The 14880-nt window shown below is 35.3% G+C and overlaps 1 protein-coding gene across 3 annotated transcripts in view; it reads right to left on the bottom strand.

The window, feature by feature from the left end:
- The window catches only part of ncoa1 (nuclear receptor coactivator 1), a 106841-nt gene that overhangs the window by 67012 nt on the left and 24949 nt on the right, over positions 1–14880 (bottom strand). Inside the window, exon 1 of one of the 3 annotated variants that reach the window (XM_056480567.1) lies at positions 7719–7863. The exons of the other annotated variants lie outside the window; for them this stretch is intronic. The gene's annotated coding sequence lies outside the window, so the exon portion shown is untranslated. Of the gene's footprint in view, positions 1–7718; positions 7864–14880 lie in introns of those variants that run through there. 3 annotated transcript variants of the gene reach the window in all.

Below are 14880 nucleotides of genomic sequence, written 5' to 3'. Positions count from 1 at the left end.
ACGGCCTTGTAAACAACAGCGGGGCACAGAGTAGATTCTGCTCTTCTTCTTGCTTTGTGGCTGTTCATCAAGACGACGACAAGGTTTGTTTGCACTCAGATCGACCGTGGCTCGTAATTATATGTATATATTATTATGGTGTAATGTCTCGGCTGTGTATTTAAAAATGCCGCTTTCTTTGTTTTCATTCTCCTTGCTTGTGCATGCGCTAGTGACGTTTCTCTGTAAACCAATAGCGTTCAGCTGTATGTCTCGCTCCGTCTTTTGGTACCTTTTTGTTGTGATAGATAACCCTTTCGAAAGGGTACCCAAAAAGTGGGTACCTTTTGACAGTGGAAACGGCTGTAAAAGCCATATCGTACCACTCAGTGGAAACAGGCCATTCAATTTAAATGACACTTGTTAACCCAATGGCTAAGGTTTGTTCATATTTGTGTGGTCAGGTTAAAAGAAATGCAACCTAATTAAGTAAAAGGGGGGGAAAAGAATAATCAACAAATATTTCCATCTTAAAAATGTCAATATTTCCATATCGGTGTGTCCCCAAATATGACAAATTTCTCTCTAAACAATACATCGCTTGAGAACTAAACTTTCAAAGCAGCTCTGGACAAAACGTTCATGTGTTCACATTATTGTAAAGTTAGGCGGCAGATATCTGAAATTGCACAATAGCACAACCATTCCAGCTTCCAGTTCAATCTGGTGGCCTGCATGATATGATCTGGTCACCTCGGAGGGTTAACTGAGGCTAAACTCAAAAGTAATTTTTGTTCTATTAGTAATCTGGAGCTTTGACAATCCCTTCAGTTTGAAGAGGATCTTTTGCCATATCTTATGTTATGTTTCTCCTCTCGGGGAGGCCACCAACCAGACCAGAGCCTGGCTCCTCAGGCAGAGTCCACTTTGATCTGCAAGGCCTGAACAGGCTGCTATTGTGGGTCTGTTGAAAACCTCCAGCGGCCCCTAATCCCTGGCAGCTCCATTTCCAGCAAAACTCACCTCAAACAGACCCATTTAGGTTGGTGGGGGACAAAAATTAGTTTGGTTTTAAAATCTTAAACATATGAATGAATGAATTTTCATACATCACAAGCTTTAGCAATGGCACATTCCATTGTCAATCACTGTTTAAAGATCCACTTTAGGTAATTCCCTTTACTTAAAAGATTAACGCAAACATTTACAGTCTTTAAAATGATAAATCCCTAACTCACATATTTGAACAATTCTTTAAGAATGTTTGTAGGGCAGCTTTAAGCTTTCTCACTCATTTTTCTGAGACCCCTGAGCCTTTGTGGCTCTGGAGAATGTGAAACATGACCATGCATGTGAACGTGCAAACCTGTTCAGAAATTAGGCTACATCCACCAAAAAAATAATAATCTGCCAGGACATAACTCCAGTGCATGTGCCGCCTTTACTGTAATTATCAACAGCTTGCCCAGTGTTCAGCCATGCTCAGTCAAGTGCTAAGGAAAACCAACCCACATGTAATGAAGATACCTGTGCTTAGACTCGAGAATAACCAGTCACACTGCTCATGTTGCATGAATACCCACATCAGCTAAAGCTAAAAGCAATAGACATGTGACATACACAAAAACATTTGAGTCATAGCTATGTAACACAACGACACAGACATTTTACATCAACTTAGTACTGTACAATAATTTTAAGTGGTTTTGAGCTACTTTTTCAACTATTTTCAGCTAATGAAAACTAAAATTATAGTTAGCAGATCACCTTTTGTGTGCTGAAATGTTTCAAAAGTTGGCTACTTATGTAGATCAATGATTTGCATGATGAAATTTGCAAAAGCTACATTTATTTTTCAACCAAGAAATCTTTCTCTTTCCATCTGCTCTTTGTTGAAACTCATATTTCTTGCTAGATAAGAAAGTTTTGGCCACCTCCAAACAGATTTCGAATTCCTAGGCCAAACACGTTACATATAACACGCTTTAACTGCTAAGCTGTGCAAAAGAAGTTGACGAAACGGTAATGAATCTTGTCTATAGGTCAGCTTGGCCCTGTTTATAAACTCTGAGTCATCAACCTTTGGTTAAGAAAGTTTGTATGTAAGCTGATGCTTCCATCTTATATCTGCTAATAAGTTGTGGGGCTATTTAATGGGGCTATAATTAAATCTCTTTGAAAGAAATGGATAAGAAAGAGCATACTGTATCTTATTCTGCCAAGAGGCAAACAAAAAAATATTTTAACCACTGCCATCATGTGACTCGAGAGTCTTAATGAACTATTTCTTTTCATCCATATGCATCTGCCATCTTTGCATTCACTGTTATAGGAATGTGTATCGTGTATCGGGACACTTCACAGCCATTATCACAAGATTACATCAACAACAAACGTTGATTCCTTGATAAACAGGGATATTTGATACATATACATATATACATATATATATCATAAAATGTTGGAATTTCTCATAAGAAAACAAACAAAAAATAGCATTTAAATATTTAATTTAGCTTCAGCAAGAGGATAAATATGCACGCACTTGTGTGTTTGTCTCTTTCTCTTTATATCAAGGGTGTGACTTTTCTCTGGCGCCAAACGGCTACCTGTGCTGGCTGCTGACCTGGTTATGGGAGGTCCTGTGAGAGCATGAACACTTTGGATGCTTTCCTCTGGGCAGTCTGCCACCCACTCATCAGACGTCTGAGTTTTGATGTATCACAACATAGTGTGTACGCATACACATGAAGATGTTAGGTGGATATGTGTGGAGTGCCTCAGGGCTCAGTACTCAGCCCCCTCTTGTTTTAGATATGTGCACCATTACTTGGCTCAATCATAAGAGCATGAGAGCATACAGCTTCTCCCATTGATGCATATTCTAAGCAAGGCGCTCGATGAATCTCGATTCGAATCTATGACTGCATTTGAGGCTAGGATTAAGAACTACAGCTTTTATGGTTCAGAGACATTTAAGTGACCGAGACACCTGAGGGATATGTTTGATCACCAGTTAAACTTCACTGTTAACATGTTGACTAATCCTGCAGATTTGTTTTACAACATGAGAAAACCAAACCCATGTGTCCTGTATCCTGTACAGATCAAACTAGGCTCATAAAGGGATAGTTCACCCGAAATTTCACTCACTATTTACTCATGTGGTTCATTTGTGCTTGTTTTTTTTCTTCTGTTGAATACAAAATAAGATATTTTAAAGACAGAAGAAAACTTGTAATCAATGACTTTCATGGTAGGACAACAAATATGGAAGTCAATGGTTTCTAGGTTATTAACTTTCTTCAAAATATATTCTTTAGTCTTATATACTCTTTTCTTTTGTGCTATAGTCTGTAAAATATATGATTTTCAACAGCAAAAAAATACACTTGGGTGGCACAGTGGCTCAGTGGTTAGCACTGTTGCCTCACTGCAAGAAGGTTGCTGATTCGAGTCCCGACTGGACTGGATTTCTGTGGAGTTTGCATGTTCTCCCCGTGTTGGCGTGGGTTTCCTTCGGATGCTTCGGTTTTCTCCATCAGTCCAAAGACATGCGTATAGGTGAATTGAAAAAATTTAATTGACCGTAGTGTATGATTATCTGTAAATGAGTGTGTATGGATGTTTCTAAATAATGCGTAAAACATATGCCGTAATAGTTGCCGATTCATTCCACTGTGGCGACCTCTGAAATAGAGACTATGACGAAGGAAAGTGACTGAATGAATGAAATAAACTTGGATTGAAACTAACGAAGGGTGAGAAAAAACATTTTTGGGTGAATGACCCCTTGAAGTGACCTGAAAGTAAATTATCAGTTGGGACTATTAGTTGTAATTACTTTAGACTAGATGGAACGGTAATAATATCCAAAACCCCCTTTCTCTATTTAAAATTTACAACTAAATAGTGAATAGAATATAGGGCTGGGCGATAAAATCTGTATCGGTATTTATTGACCAAACACCATTATCAATACAATAAAAAAAAGATTGGTATAAAGTTTTGGTATAAAGCACTATACTTTTATTAAGATGAGGCTGCTGAGCGCATGCCTTAGAAGCACTGCCAATAAGCTTAGGGCCCATCATACACCCGGCACAATAAGACGCGTTTCCACAACGTGTTGCTAGTTTCAGATCAACGTAACCCTAATTTTCCCGTTTTCCACCACGTTGTTTAAATAGCAAATCCATTTGCGCCACTTTGTAGACTCATGGGTATTCTGGTCTGGAAAAGAGGTGTGTTAAGGCGCATTGTTGGCGCGTTGCTATATTAAGGAACTAAAATAGACTGCTCAATAGACTAGCTGAAAGCGGGTCTAAAGTCCAGCACAGAGCACGTCAGTTGTGCGTAGGCATGGGCCGGTTTAAGATTCTGACTGTATGATAACCTTGGATAAAAATATCACGGTTTTACTGTATCATGCTATTGTGATTACTGCTCTAAAATATATTCTTTTTAAATGTCAGGAGAAAAAAAACAACAACTTTTTACACCCTTTGAAACCAATGTATTCCATTTTTTGAAAGATTTATAATATTTTGGAGCAGTAAACATGTCAGGCTAAATGATTCAAATGAATCATTGACTTCTGCTGTCATCATTAGTTTCAAAATCACAGATTTCTTTACAATTTAAAACATCTTTGGATATTTTTTCTGCTGGAGATACTGTTCTAAAAAACAAAAAACAAAAACATTTAAATAAAAAAAAAAAAAAACTTACACATACCTTAGGAACAGTATTACAGAAAATTTTGTCGGTATTAAAACCTTGACTTCTCCAAACCGCAATATACCTTAAAAAAACGGTTATCATCCCATGCCTGCGCCTCGCTTAAACATTGCTTAAAACACGCAGGATGTAGAGCAATACAGAAATATCTTTACAAATGAAAAAGAATTAAAGTATTAAAATCTTACAAAAATGATTATTTTCTACATAAATATAAAAACCCCTACATCCATTCCTTCTTCACCTCTGGGGCATTTTTTTCAGTTTATTCACAACAACTTGCTTTTGTATAATGTTATTAGTATTAGTATTATTTATTATATGCATATTTATATTTTTTTCATTACAAACAAGCTTAGATTTGTCCACCTATCAGGTTTTGGACAATATAGGCATCGCATGTGTATTTGGATTTAACTTTTTGAAATCACTTCGTTATTATTGTTCATTTATTAATTTGCTGGAAATTAGAACTGAATTTAGAAATAGTTTTGAAACAAATCTTTGCGCTAAACAAACAAAATGATTTATGCAGGCTAATGCATGTCGTCAGTGGAGTGAGTTTTCCACTGTTTCCTTATCCACGAAAGAGAGAAAGTGAAAGTAAAGGCCGAATTGAGGAGGCTCTTTATTCTCGAGTTGTAGATGCTCTGTTTAACTGTTTTCTCGCTAGTGAAGTGTTCAGATTTTCTACTTACAAAGTCTGCCATGTAAATAGCAAAAGTGCCATGAAGTGACGCAACTGACTCTTAAAGGGAATGGGAAATAAGACTTTGATTGGTTTATTCTCAAAACACACCTATAACTCATTAAGAAAATAAGCTCAACCCTGCCGCGGCGCATAGCGTATTTAGTTGAAAAACATCTGAAGATGCGGCGAGAGCACCTTGATTTATGCAAGTAGAACTAACCAATCTAATAATGGTAGACTAATTATCTCAGACAAACACAGTGCATCCAAACACTGCAACTTCTTTCCATAAACTTGTATCGGAGCTGCAGCAATGGTTTGTCCACTTGTCAATCTTTGAGAAACGGTTGATGGTCACCTGGTTACAGTAAAATGATAGAGGAGCACGAGAGCAAAACGCATTGAAAATGAAGGAAACCACAGGCTCGTGCTTGTCACTTTAGGTCAGACTAGCAACACATACGAAAATGAGTGCCGTATAGCAGCAGTGAAGAAATTGTAAATAAAAAAAAGAATGCAAGGATGCCGCCAGAGTGGCTTTTTGGTTTCTTTTGTTGTGCATCCCAGCCACTAGCACCCCATCTGAAAGATTTTTCAGCATAGGGGGTAATGTAGCCATTCAACAAGTTGTAATGTTGCACTGTGTTTTTGATTAAGGATGTTTAGTGCCTTTTCTTGAAAGCAGAGTTTGAGGTTTAATGTATCATTATTACTCATGCCTTACAGATGTTGATCTACCTTAAAGTTTACTTTGGTTGTTCAGCATTTGCACTTTATCATTGCACACACTTTGTACTATTTTATTTATCAAGTTTAAGAGTCTCTGTAACACTTAAGAGAGATCAGATATTTTATTTAAATATTTTTGTTTGACTATTAAAACTATTTGCTTTAGTAACGTTGGTAAATTAAAATAAAGTGGTTAAATTAAAAAATAATCTAATATTCTCTAAATGTATTGTTAAAAATATTCAATAATTATCTGAATTATATGAAACATGATATCTTGATAATTGTTTTGCAATATCACCCAGCCCTAATAGAATAGTTACTAAAATAATAAAACTATGTAGATGAGCTAATTTAAGGGGCATATTGTTGTGTTGTTGTTGTTTTAGCTTTTTTATAGTTTCTATTTCTTATTTCAAAAGTAATCTTGAGGCTGCTTTGAAGTTCTGCTAGCCCCCTTAGTTGATAACCGCACATTTATTACAACACCCCTTGTGATCTTACTGAGAATACGTCAAGTATTTGTATCAGATTAAGGGTTAAGTTTTTCTTACCTTACATTTTCTTCTGTTTGAAGCACTGCAAAAATGTGAATGTTTCTAACTGTGTGTGCTTCATTTTGAAGCACTCTAAAGAGGAAAAATTTGTGAAATTGATATAAGGCATACGCTAAATTTTCAAACCCAATTTGAAACCCACTAGCAATAAGGCTCTGGTTGGCTTATTTATTGTAAATATGTTAATATTAAGGTCTAATAACATTTCTGATAATGACAATGACAAGATTCCTTCTAAATTTCAAATACAAATATTGTTATTCAAGAGCATTTTCTTCCAGAAAAATACAATAGGTCAGAATAACAGAGGTTTTCTTTTGTTGTGATTGAAAAATCAGGGTCTTTCCATCAAATTTCGATGACTCTTCTGACTCGCTACAACCCAACTCGCTCTTTCAGATCTCAATTTATTCTGATAGTATGCAGATTAGCAAAGTCTACTTAAGGAGGTCGAGCCTTCTCATTTATGGTTCCTAAACTCTGAAATACTTTTCCTGTGATCCCACTGAGAATACCTCAAGTATTTGTGTCACAATGCAAATTGAACTCCTCTTTAGAGTGCAACAAAATGAAGCACGCATAGCTGGGAGCATTCATATTTTTGCAATGCTTTGAATACAAGAAACCATAGAAGTAAGAAAAACTGAAGCCTAAATCTGATGCAATATGTTTGCTATCGAATAATGTTTAAATGAAAAGCAAGTAGAGCAAACTAAGTACTACAAAAATCCTTACTACATCCACTGCAACATATCAATCCTTCGACCACTTACTCTCCATGTTAACGTGTAAATTCTCCTCACACTTGCTTGAGCAGGCAAACAAACTACGAAAGCTCTGGGAGGCCTGCAGTCCCCTCACATGCTCAGCACACACACTCTCTCCCACGCGTATGCGCACTCACACACACTCACACACACACAGTCGGCCTAAAGGTAAACAACCTGCTTATGGTTGGAGAAAAAAAAAAAACAGTAGGAGGGATTTCCTTCTTGCTCTTGTTCACTCACTCACGCACGCACCTGAGGCAGGGCTCAGCTGTCACCTATGAAGTTGGCCAAGTCAGCCTGTCCAGTAAGAGAATGGTCCACGACAGTTGCGCCAACCCCTCTGTCAGCACGAGCTGTGGCCGCGTGTCTCGCCATTTCCCAGGATACGGGGCTCCTTCTCGTCGAGAGCTACACTAATCACCTCGCGCGTAGACAGCACAGCAACGTATGTCACTGAGGGGAGAGGGACAGACCACCGTGCACCGAAGAAGAGGGGATGAAAAGTATTGTTTACACACTCTTATTAGCACTCACGCCAAGCAAAATAGAAAAAAAAGGGTCTCGTAAAAGTGAGCTAAAAAGGCAGAGCTCAACAGGAGAGAGGCCCTAGTAGAGGAGACGTGCAGTTGGAGTGAGAACGTTTCCAAACAGACGAATCCCATGGCTGGCTGCACATACTCGTCCCCTATCTCTGTCTGTCAATGGTTTGCTCCATGAGAAGCTGTGGAGTCACATTTGCTGTCTGCCTCCCCATAGCAATACAGAGAAGAGAGAAAACGTATACAGCTCTCCCTGAGAATCTGAACACAGTGTGAGGCTAAACCAACACCCGTTCTTTTAAAAGATAATGAATTAATTGGCACGCCATCAAAGATTTGGGAGCATCCTCACAGCTGAAAAGGGGGTGAAATTGATTTAAGGAATATGAAATACCCTAAATTACAATGCCTGCTTTAATAGCAAGTAAACAAGACTTCAGATAAGGTCAGTGGATTTCTATGCAGTTTAGGAAAAAATCCAATCAAATCAAAGCCAGCATTAACTTTGATAATGATAATAAAACCTGTTTGATTCACTTAAAGAGGTCCTATTATGCTCTTTTACAAAGTCTTGGTTTTGTTTGGGGGATGTACTACAACATGCCATCAAGCTTGGTGGTTAGAAAAATGCATCATTGTTCACATAATTTACATTATTACAATACCGTTCCTCCTAGCCTGGAACAAATGGTTTAATGGTATGTACAGTTGAAGTCAGAATTATTAGCCCCCTTTGATTTTTTTTTTTTTGTCTTTTTAAATATTTCCTAAATGATGTTTAACAGAGCAAAGAAATTTTCACAGTATGTCTGAAAATATTTTTTCTTCTGGTGTAAGTCTTATTTGTTTTATTTCGGCTAGAATAAAAGCAGTTTTTAATGTTTTATGAACCATTTTAAGGTCAATATTATTAGCCCCTTTAAGCTATATTTTTTTCTATAGTCTACAGAACAAACCATCGTTATACAATAACTTGCCTAATTACCCTAGCCTGCCTAGTTAACCTAATTAACCTACTTAAGCCTTTAAATGTCACTTTAAGCTGTATAGAAGCGTCTTAAAAAATATCTAGTCAAATATTATTTACTGTCATCATGGCAAAGATAAAAATAAATCAGTTATTAGAAATGAGTTATTAAAACTATTAGGTTTAAAAATGTGCTGAAAAAAATCTCTCCGTTTAACAGAAATTGGGGAAAAAAAATAAACAGAGGGGCTAATAATTCTGACTTCAACTGTATATATTTATTTAATGGTATATGTATATATATATAAATATATATATATATGTATATATATATATATATATATATATATATATATATATATATATATATATATATATATATATATATATATATATAAATATATAAATATATATATATATATATATATATATATATATATATATATATATATATATATATATATATATATATAATTAAATTTTTTTTTTTTTCATTATTTAGTTACATCCCCATTGTAATTTTTTTTTTAATTATCAGTTGTATTTAAAGAAAAGTTATGCTGAATAAAAAATGTATGTAAATAATTATGCTTGGCTTTTGAAATATTTAAATTATGTGGCTAAGAAATAGCTTTTAAATTTATTTGGGGTGGGGCCAGTAGAAAAAAATCTTTAGTGTCAAACCCTGGACAACTTTGAACATCATGCAGTCTGAACTTGGCATTAGTTTAGTTTAGACATGATAGGATTATGTGGAACCCAGCAATTTGTCTGAAAATTAAAAAAAAATGATCAAGCATAGCAGGATCCCTTTAATTTACCACATTCATGCAGATACTAATAGGTGCTGTGCACAAAATATGACAACAATTACATATACACATAGTCATATGCTTCTGTTTTTTGGGTTTAAATATGAAGTAAAAATCTGAATCTGGTCAAGAATCACTGAGCTAAACCACCATAGCTTTTCTTTTCAATTCAGTGTAATTGCACCCTAGAGCTAGCACTTGATTTACCAAAAGCCTCCATAGTACTTTTCACCTCCCATGACCCCAAGCTGCAGTCTCGAAAAGAGCAGCCGTAAAATTGAGTACAAATGAAATACTGAATATTAATCATGAAAAGAGAGCATGATGTATCTTACTCGGAGTCCCACCAGCGTTAAAATTACACAAACTTTACTGCATAACACTGCACTGTCGACATGAGAAAAAAAGATCATGGGTTTCATAACACAAAACACATGTCAAACAAAACGTGATAATTATGGGGAAAATTGTTGGGAGAGTACGACTTGAGTATGCGGAAGCTATAAAGAGAATCAGACGGCTAGGGCTAAGAAAGCAGGTGTCAGAGTGCCATACACTCCATGAAAACACATTTGCCTGCTCATGCAATACTGCATTTTTACAAAACCGAAGCCATAAAGGTCTTTGACTAATTCAAGCCAGCGAATACCCTCATATTAAGGGGGAGGTCTGTCAATTCAGCTGGTTTCCTAGCAACTCCGTGATTAGCAAGAGCGTTTTCCTATACATTAGGAAATGAAGAAAATTACATATTAGTTGTGGGCTTTTATATTTGATTTCCATTTGTGTAATAACAGTAATCAGGATGTAAACAAAGCATCTGACAGCTTTTACCTACATCTGCGTGTATAGGGTTGAAAATTCCATTTAAGTTTGAGCATTACATTTTCAGTTACAGGGTTTCTCCAGGTTTTATCAAGTCAAATTTGAGACTTTTTAAAGGGGTGGTCCAGAGTGTATTTTTAAGGTTTGGTTGTGTTTATACGATGCAAATCAATGTGTGCTCATGCTTCATGTGTAAAAAAACTTGTTATTTATTCATATATCTTACTTTGATTATATACAGCTATTCGGCTAACATGAAAACGACTTAAGAGGCTCTGATTGGTCAGCTGACATAATGTGCTGTGATTCGCAGGTCGGCTCCACCTCACCAGGAAAAGCGTCACACCTCTGCTCTACTAGAACGCGCTGTGCCTCTGCTGTGTAAATAGTGTCAGTCAGAGTAGCTGTTATCAGTTTGAGCGTGAATCAGACCGAAAATGAAAAGGACACAGCTGAACCGCACGCCTGCTCTCTGAAATAAAAATCTGACAAGTGTTTTTCATTTATAATCGGAATAAGCATGTGTAAGTAATATGAAAGTTTCACATATCTTTTGTGAGGATGTTGTTTGTGCGACCTCATAGAGAGACACTGCAGCGCTGCTGAATATTGTGGCTGTTTACAGTGGTATGAGGGATAAATATGAATTTGTAGCTAAATTGTTAACGGTGCCAAACAGCATTTCCTGTTGATTACATCCTTGTTTACTTCCTTGCTACAACATACTGTTAACTCTAGACACTATGCATTTAATAGATCGATTTAACAAATAAAAATACTTACAGGTTACATGGATTACATGGACTTAAATATTATTTTAAGGAAGATAACTAAACCATATTAGTGAATGGAGTTAAAAATATTACTCTTGTTAAAAGTTTTATTGAGTTGGATTGTTGATGAATGGATGGGTGTTGGCCTGATTGGGTAACTTTACAAAGACATAAGAAAATTAAGACCTTTTTAAAATTACTTAAGATCTAAAACACAATATTTCAATGAATTTAAGACTTTAAGGCCTAAAGCTTAGTTTTTGAAATTTAAGAAATGTTTAAGTTGCTGCGGACACACTCGGAGTTAAAGTGTGGAGGAAGAATAAAGCAGCTACTGCCTTTTCAGTCCTCTAAGCTCAATATGGTAAATCTTTTATTTTATGTAGCTGGTTGGATCTACTTGTAATAATCGTATTAACTGGGAATACTACAAACCAAGAATATAAGCCTATTTGTGATTACAGATTGAATTAGTACACAATGAATGAAATCCTTCCTAGTGGATGTAGACCAAAATACCTACGGTCTTAATACAAAAATGCTATTAGGAGTGGTGTAGAATTTCTTTTTTAGAACAAGTCCAATAGCCAATATTAGATAAATTTAATGCAGCAGACAATGTTTTTAAAAGTTAAATATTTGTGCAGGTCTGCCTCGCTGGTTTAAACGCTGATAGACACAAACTAGATAAATACAACCAACATTAAATTAATCGTTTTTATACTTTAATTGTTCGATTTAGTCATTGGCAATGCTTCATGGGATTGTAGTTATTTCCCCCATTAAAGCTTTTAGGTACACAATCTTGTCCCTTTTGTTTTCTTGTCTGATTTTTGTTTACATCTTTGCATCAAATCATAGTTTGTACATAGCTGATAATGCTTTAACTAAGACTTTTTCTTTATAATTCCCCATGGAAAAAAATACTTCCAAAACCAGAGCTAAGTGGCACTAATGTGCTCTATACAGCACTTATACTTGGCACTTTTTAACGAAAAAAAGCAAAACATACAATAAACCATTCCATTAGATGACCCAAGTTTAAATATGAATGGCAAAATCAAACTGTGTGCAAACAGATGCAGTGCAGCACAGTCAGGTTTCACATTACCATGACAACCGTAAGAACTGTTGAACCACCACAACATATCTAGTATAAGCAAATGCATGGAAAAAATAAAAACAACAACGTTAACCCTTGTGTTGTCCTAGAAGTCTGTATACATGGTTTGTCCTTCAGGTCAAAAATGACCTGCCCTCATTGAACCTCTAAAATAAAGCAGACACATTTCATTTCAATCCTCAAATTTACTTTGCATGAAGAAACAACCTTATCTTCATCACTTACTTTATGTATATCTAGGTTTTCCCTGATCATTGTGGGTATATTTCTGTGAAGTGTATACTCAGTGTACATATGTATGTGAAGGCTATATTTTCTAATGCTAAAAGTACCTGCGCAAGTGTAAAAGTATCCATCAAAGTTAAAGCAGCAGATTCTTATTGTGTGTGTGTGTGTGTGTGTTGGGCGTTTGTGTGTTTTTATGTAAAAATGGTTTTATCAGTGACAAGGACAGCCGTTGTACCCTACATGTGTACAGCCTTCATGAAATTTTTTTTTTTTTTTTTTCTAATGTTGGGATGTTTTTTGTTTGTTTTTCATTTTCAGGAAATGTCACTAAATTTTAAGATAAAAAAAAAAAAAAAAAGTTGTTTACGGATTTTTTTCTGACCTTAAATTGGTGCCCAGGTCATTTTTGACCTGTAAGTCAACAGTGGCTTAGGCAATGAGTAGGTATGGGACAATATATAAGTTGAATAATTTCAAGTTTACCGCGGTTTGGAAAAGTCAAAGTTTTAAAACCACCAAAATTTTCTGTTATGCCGTTCCTAAGGTATATGTAAGTTTTTTTTTTTTTTTTTTTTTTTTTTACATGTTTTTAATTTTATAACCATTTTATTTAATTTTTTAGGGCAACAGTACCTTCAGCAGAAAAAACCCTCTACAGCAAAAGCTACAGGTCCAAAATATTTTAAATGTTTCTTGATATAACATATATTGTGTTCCATGTGGGAAAAGGGTTGTAGTTTTTTACCCAGACATTTAAAAAGAACTTATTTTAGAGCAGTGATCACAATACAGTGATACCGTGAAATCATATTTTTATCCAAGGTTATCATACCTTCAGAATTATACTGGCTCATGCCTAGCCATGAGAAGTGTTACAACTGATGAGGGATGCAAGCAACGATTAACTTATTTCACTATTACCCTCGCTTTAATTCGTTACAGCTAATTAATAGTAAAGGCTTTTCATCACTGTGTTTCTGTATCAAACAAAATTGCTGCAACTAAACAAAGTTACACCAACAATGCGCTAGTTTTAAGTTCCGAGCTTGTACGAGCTTGGGTGAATACCAACCACACTTGATTAAAGGCTGGTTTTAACTATGGCTCTTGGCAGCAACGCACACACAGCAAGAATGGCACGAGCACACCTTCAGTCACATGACAAGAACGAACCAGTCAGCTTCATACTTTGTATGGAATATACACATTTCTACTCCAAAGAGAAAAAAAACACAAAATAAAAATACCAAACAATTTTGTAATATAGTTGATCAAAAGTGCCTTTCAGACAGAGGTTCAGCAGACTTTGACTACATTTGTTCTCTTTAAAAAGGAAATATTTAGCTAATATGATGCTTATATTTACATTAGACAAATACAATTCTTTTATTTATTATTATTTATACTTATTTATTTATTTGTTTCTTTATTCATTCATTGTTCTGTCATTTATTTTGACTGTAAAATTATTACTTATGTTTAAATGCCAAAAAGAAAAATGGACTATTGTTTGTTTTTTATTATTATTTTGTGCTGAATTGATTAGCTACGGAGCAGCAATAAACAGCACTTTTTCATGTTTTCATGCGATTTTCTAAACTAGTAGTGTTTTGAAATTAATGAATGCATAATAATCAGGATAACTGTAAAACCATGATTATTTCTCAGACTATAATCGTACAACCAAAATCTATAATCATTGCATCACTACAACTGAGTGACCTTAATCAGCAATCCATCACATTTGTGACCTTGGACCACAAAACCATGTAAAATAGTGTATATTTTTAGAACTTGAAATGTATGCATTATATAAAAACAACTCTCCATTTCAGTATATATGATTAAATAGGACAGTATATCTGAACAATACCAAGTGAAATCTTAGGATTCAAACAAATCTACATATTACAAAAATTGGCAATAAAGTAGGGTTGTCAAAATTAGGGAAGGGTCAACATTATAGGGTTGTCAAAATTATCAAGGTTGATACTTTTGACTTTTGGTTTGAAATTTTAAAAATTAATTCCCGCAAACATTTGAGTGCTGTTGAGTGTGTACCTTAACACAGCTGACTGGCCATTATGTTCAAGTACTCAACAGAAATGACTGTAATTGGCTTGAAGCTTAAATGTTAGCGTGAAATG

Source organism: Danio aesculapii, chromosome 20 (genome assembly GCF_903798145.1).
Source record: "Danio aesculapii chromosome 20, fDanAes4.1, whole genome shotgun sequence".
In the NCBI taxonomy this organism is placed as follows: domain Eukaryota; kingdom Metazoa; phylum Chordata; class Actinopteri; order Cypriniformes; family Danionidae; genus Danio; species Danio aesculapii.
Note: the sequence above shows the minus strand (reverse complement) of the source record. Positions and strands in the feature narration are given on the sequence as shown.